Source organism: Triticum urartu, chromosome 7A (genome assembly GCF_056163025.1).
Source record: "Triticum urartu cultivar PI428250 chromosome 7A, HENAU_Tu73, whole genome shotgun sequence".
Lineage (NCBI taxonomy): Eukaryota > Viridiplantae > Streptophyta > Magnoliopsida > Poales > Poaceae > Triticum > Triticum urartu.
The window spans coordinates 452,605,876-452,612,759 of NC_141879.1; positions in this window are offsets into that span (position 1 = coordinate 452,605,876).

Below are 6,884 nucleotides of genomic sequence, written 5' to 3' on the forward strand. Positions count from 1 at the left end.
TAAAAACACGGGGTTTATTCATACGTGAGTTTATCTTGTCTACATCATGTCATCCTGCTTAAGGCATAACTTTGTTTTTTTATGAACTTAATACACTAGATGCATGCTGGACAGTGGTCGGTGTGTGGAATAATAGTAGTAGATGCTGGCAGGAGTCAGTCTACTTGTCTCGAACGTGATGCCTATATACATGATCATTGCCTTGGATATCATCATAATTATTTTCTTTTCTATCAATTTCCCAATAGTAATTTGGTTACCATCGTATGTTATTTTCAAGAGAGAAGCCTCTAGTGAAAACTATGGCCCCAAGGTCTATCTTTTATCATATATAAAAACCAAAAATATCTTGTTGTGTTTTTATTTTATTTTATTTATTTTAATTTTTATTTTTGTCCGATCTATCTATGAAATACCATACAATTTAATCTTGCTCGTAACCGTCAAGGGATTGACAACCCCTTGTTCGCGTTGGCTTGCAAGGATTTGTTGTTTGTGTGCAAGTGCTGCTAACGAGTTGTTACTTGGTTCTCCTATCAGACTGATAACCTTGGTTCTTAATTGAGGGAAATATTTATATCTACTATACTACATCATCCTCTCCTCTTCGGGGAAATCCCAACGCAGTTCACAAGTAGCAGGAAGAATTTCCGGCGCCGTTGCCGGGGAGACATCATCATCAACAACTATCAAGTACCTACTTATAAACTTTCATCTCCTTGCATTTACTTAGTTTCCATTTTTCCTCTCATTTTCCTCTCCCCCACTTCTAAAATAGTTTTACAAAAATACAAAAAAAATATGTTTGCCTTTTCGCTTGGTTGTTTTACCCTGTCATCATGACTAGCATAACTATCCCTCCTTTGCCACTAGATTTTGATGTTCTTTACTTCAAGCACAAACAAGGAGAAAATCATACAGATGCTCTATAAAAGGAGATGCAAAAATTTTGCTTTGCAATTTTTATATAGGTTTAACCATGCAAAGTAGACAACTTTTGGATTTTGCCGCAAAAGGGAATTTTATTTAAAGGGAGGCCAATACTGCCTATGAAATAATAGAGGGTATATTAGGGGTTCCACCGCCACCAAAGGGATTTGCTTTTACTCAAGAGGGGATTCAAATATTAGAAAAATTGGGTGACATGGAGAAAAATTTGATTGAGTTGCAAAAGTCTAACGAACCTCTCAAAATATTAGTGGAAATCTCAATCGCATGAACACCTTGATTACTCTATGCAATAAGCAATTGGATATTCTAGATATTAAAATAGCCTCACTTCCTGAGAATAAAGGGAAGCATAAAGAACCTCCTGGGTTTGAGAAAACTCCTACAAAGATTATCTAAACCAAATATGACAACACTTGAAACTATGCATTATGCCTAGCTAGGGGCATAAAACAATAGCACTTGTTGGGAGGCAACCCAATAGCTATATTTTAATTTTTGTTTATTTTTCTATTTTCCAATAAGCACACAATTATGCTACTGTTATGACTGTGTTTTTGTGTTTTAATTAGTGTTTGTGCCAATAAAGCCTTTGGGATGATTTGGTTGATAGTTGCTTTGATTCCGTGCAAAAATAGAAACTTTTGCGTCGAGTAGCAGAATTGTTGAAATTTGCTGGAGCGTGATAAAATTTTGAATTTTTTACACATGATTCATATACAAATTTCCCACTTTGTCATAATTTTACAAATTTTTTGGACTTACAAAAGTATAGTCAATGTTCATATTGCTACAGATTGTTCTATTTTTGACGGATTCTGTTTTATGCATTGTTTTGCTTGTTTTGATGAAACTATGGATTGTATCAGGGGGTATAAGCCATGGAGAAGTTGGAATACAGTAGGTATAATGCAAAAAAAAATATGAATGTGTTTGCAACAATACTTAAAGTAGTGATTTACTTTATTATACTATTGGATCTCATAAGGTTTCGTTGAGTTTTGTGTGATTGAAGTTTTCAAGTTTTGGGTGAGATCACCATGGATGAAGAAATAAGGAGTGGGAAGAGCCTAATCTTGGGGATGCCCGAGGCACCCCAAGGTAATATTCAAGGACTCCCAAGGCATCCCCTGTTTCTTCTACCAATTATCGGTAATTTTACTTGGAGCTATATTTTTATTCGTCACATATCATGAGCTTTGCTTGAAGCGCTATGTATTATATGAGTCTTTGTTTTGTTTGCTTTTTAGTTTGTCACAATCATCCTTGCTGTACACACTTATTTGAGAGAACCACACGTTTACCATGATTTGCTAGAATACTCTATGTGCTTCACTTAAATCTTTTGAGCTAGGCAATTGCTCTAGTGCTTCACTTATATCTTTTTGAGCACAACATTGATTATATTTTAAATAAATACAATTTCATGCTTCACTTATATTATTTTGAGAGTTGATAAGATTATATTTTGAAGAAATATTTGCACTCTCATGCTTCACTTAAATCTTTTTGAGAGTTGATAATAGCAATGGTAATTTGCACAAGATATGAATTTGGTCCCAAAGTGATGAATATCCAAGAGGGATATAATAAAAACATTCATATAGATCACTGGATATGATAAGTTTGATTCCTTTCAATAGTTTTGCGATGTGGAGATGATAATATGTGAGTCATGTTAGTGAGTAATTGTGCTTTAGTAATAATATTGGTGTTAAGGTTTGTGATTCCCTATGCATGCACATAAAGTCGATAGATATGCAACGAAGTAATATCCTACTTATGATGCATTATTCAGTGTTAGTTATGCTCAATGCATGTTTATGACCATTTTTTCTTTTTGGTTGGTCTCTTCTCAATCTATTTGTTATCCTTCATTTGTACTAAGAGGGAATGATGCTTGTGCATCCAACTCCTTAAACCCAAAGTTGTGCCAAATGAGTCCACCAAACCTACCAATATGTGGCGTTTCCATGTCGTTCCAAGTAAATTTGCATGTGCCAACTCTAATTTTTCAAAATAAATTTCTGTTTTGTGTGCCCGTACCACTCATGATGCGGCAGGGGGTGGCCAATATTTTCCATGCCAGGTATTTTATTCTCACAATGAGTGTTTCTTCACTTATCATTGCACGAGAGTGTTGTAGGTAATACGGATGCCCAGTCCCGAAATGAATATATAATAATAATAATAATAATAATAATAATAATAATAATAATAATAATAATAATAATAATATGATGATGATGATGATAATAATAAATTCCTTGGAAAGTGTTGGTATGGAAGGCACCCATGGATACGGCTAGCCATGGATTGTGAAAGAATGGTGGAAAGGAAATAAACTTTATTTTCTGTTTGGGAACCGCCAATAACTTGTCTAGCATGGAAGATATTGGGAATTCTCGGTCGTTTTCATTGACAGGAAAAGCATGCCTCTCAAAATAATTTTATCTCTAATTTAAGCCTTGAGCTCTCGCACCTCTGCAAATCTGTGCTCCCTCTGTGAAGGGCCTATCTATTTACTTTTATGCAATTTTTATTTTTATTTTGAGTCTCCATCTTCTCTTATAAAGCACCAACTAGAGAGCACTATTGTTATACTTTTGCATCGGATGAAGCTAATGTTGAGTGTGTTTCATTAATGGATCAATGATTAAGCATAATGGGCTAGGGATAACTTTATTTAGCGTTGATATTTTGAAAGACATTGTAGCTTGTTAGTATGCTTGAGTATTGATGTCTTCATGTCAAGTTATAGACTATTGCTTTGAATCATTCAAGTCCAAATGTCCATGCTACAAAATAAAAAGATTATATGATGAATAGGTAGAATTCCACATCAAAAGTTCTATTTTTATCATTTACCTACTCGAGGACGAGCAGGAATTAAGCTTGGGGATGCTTGATACATCTCAAACGTATCTATAAATTTTTATTGTTCCATGCTATTATATTACCAATCTTGGATGTTTTATATACACATTCAAGCAATTATATATCATTTTTTGGGGACTGGCCTATTAACTTAGTGCCCAATGCCAGTTGTTGCTTTTTGCCTATTTTTTGGTTTTTCAGGATATCAGTACCAAACGAAGTCCAAATGCCACAAAACTTTTCGGAGACTTTTTTCTGGCAATAAGAGACCCTGGAAACTTCGAGAGGGGACGAGAAGATGGAGCAGTGGCCCACGAGGCACCAGGGCGCGCCCTAGTGGCTTGTGGGGCCCACATGGCTCCATTTGACGTAACTTCGCCTCTATAAATTCTCTAAAATATGGAAACCAATAAAGGAGTCCATGAAATAATTTTTTCGCTGCCGCAAGTTCCTGTTCTTGACATATCCCATCTGGAGGTCTTTTTCGGCACTTTGTCAGAGGGGGATTCGATCTTGGAGGGGCTCTACATCATCCTTGCTGCCCTTCCGATGATGTGTGAGTATTTTACCACAGACCTACGGGTCCATAGTCTGTAGCTACATGGCTTCTTCTCTCTATTTGATCTTCAATACAATGTTCTCCTTGATGTTCTTGGAGTTCTATCCGATGTAATCACTTTTTGTGGTGTGTTCGTTGGGATTTGATGAATTGTGAGTTTACGATCAGATCTATCCATGAATATTATTTGAGTTTTCTCTGAACTCTTTTATCCATGACTTTTATAGCTTCGTATTTCTCTGCAATCTATTGATTTGGTTTGGCCAACTAGATTGATTTATCTTACAATGGGAGAGGTGCTTTGTAATGGGTTTGATCTTGCGGTGCTCAATCCCAGTGACAACAAGACATGACATGTATGTATCGTTGCTATTAAGGGTAAAAATATGGGGTTTATTCATATGTGAGTTTATATTGTCTACATCATGTCATCTTGCTTAAGGTGTTACTCCGTTTTTTATGAACTTAATACACTAGATGCATGTTGGATAGTGGTCGATGTGTGGAGTAATAGTAGTAGATGCTGGCAGGAGTCGGTCTACTTATCTCGGACGTGATGCCTATATACATGATCATTGCCTTGGATATTGTCATAATTATTTGCTTTATATCAATTGCCAAGCAATAATTTTTTTACCCATCGTATGCTATTTTCAAGAGAGAAGGCTCTAGTGAAAACTATGGCCCCGGGGTCCATCTTTTATCATATATAAAAAACAAAAATACCTTGCTGCGTTCTCTTTTATTTATTTTATTTTGTATTTTTGTCCGATCTATCTATCAAATACCATACACTTTAATATTGCTTGTAACCGTTAAGGGATTGACAACCCCTTTTAGCGTTGGGTTGCAAGGATTTGTTCTTTGTGTGCAGGAGGTGTTGCTAACGAGTTGATGCTTGGTTCTCCTACTGGTTGATAACCTTGGTTCTTAACTGAGGTAAATACTTATCTCTATTGTACTATATCATACTCTCCTCTTTGGGGAAATCCCAACACAGTTCACAAGTAGCATCGATCCACCCCAAGAAGAAGCGAGGAAGATCTATGAAGAACCTGAACCTTCCACATCATTTGATGCAAGTGCTGATGAAGCCGTGGGCTGAAGGAGAAGCTCAGAGAACCACCTTCCTAATGAATGATTTGCTATATGTGCCACAGACTGTCTACAGAATTCTGGCCAAGACCCTCAGTCCCATCAAAGGACACAACTATGCAACTGAAGAAGTTGTGGGAGTCATGAAGAATCTACTCTTTTATATCATACATGGCACTCCCATCAACATACACGATTTCTTCATGAGGAGTTTGGTCATAGTGGCCAAGTCACCCTTTGATTTGAAGCCATATGCTCCATGGATCATGAGATTCATCAAATCCCGGTCTTCAATCAACTACAGGGTTGATGGACAGAATCATCTCAGTTTTCTGCCAGAGGTAGAAGTTCTTCAAAGAACAATCTCCTCAGTTCCTGGCAAAGGCAAGGCAGTCATTGATGAAGGAATTCTTCCCCTGGATGAACAATTTCGTCAGCCCGCCTCCCACTCAACCGGTGATGAAACTGCAAGCCAGAACACAGCTGCAAAGGCTTCAAGGCCATCTCCTTAACTAGAAGCACCACGTGTGATGCCCGGATAATTAGGCTACAGTAATCCCACGTTAACGATGCCACGTCACTTTGATTACTGTTAGTAATCTCGCATTAGTTCAAAACCGATTCAAATTCAAAATCAAAATCAAGCAAACAATAAAAGTTTTTCAAATATTAAAGCTAAAATGTTCAATAAATAGTAGATAAATCAGAGGCTATGATAAAATTGTAAACAACATTATTGAAATTTGATAAGTGACTTAAACAACCTCAAACAGTGGCTGAAAACATTATTTACTAACCTTTTTATTAATAAAAAAATAAATATGAAATGATAATTACCCCAAACTAGTTTTTGGTGGTAGGATATATTGTGTTGTGAATTTTGGGCCAACTCTCATATTTTACAAAACTCATTTGGTGCCCAAACAATTAGCCAAAACAGAAAAGGAAATAAATAAAAGAAAAGAAAATACAAAAAAAAAGAAAGAGAAAACCCCCTGCCCCCTGGGCTTCGGCCCAGCAAGACAAGGCCCAACCGGCCAGCCCACCCCCACTCACCTTATCCCCACCACCTACCGAACCCTATCCCCATCTCTCCCACTCCCCCCCTCGATCCCCCACTTCCCTCGCCCCCCTCCCCCGTCTGGATCGGGGCAACCGCGCCCCCGACCCGCCGACGCCGATGCCGCACGCTACCTCGCCGGCGCCCCGGTGACCACTGCCGTCGCCGGACCTTCCGTGCCTCTCCCTTGCGAGATCGGCCCGCTCGTCGCGCCTCCCGCGTCGCCCATCGCCCCTGGACAACGCCGCCACCACCAAGAAGCAGTCGACTGCCGGAGCACCACCAGCCACATCGCCGGACCGCCCCGAGCCCGGAACCGCTCGGCCCCAACGCCGGCACCTCCCC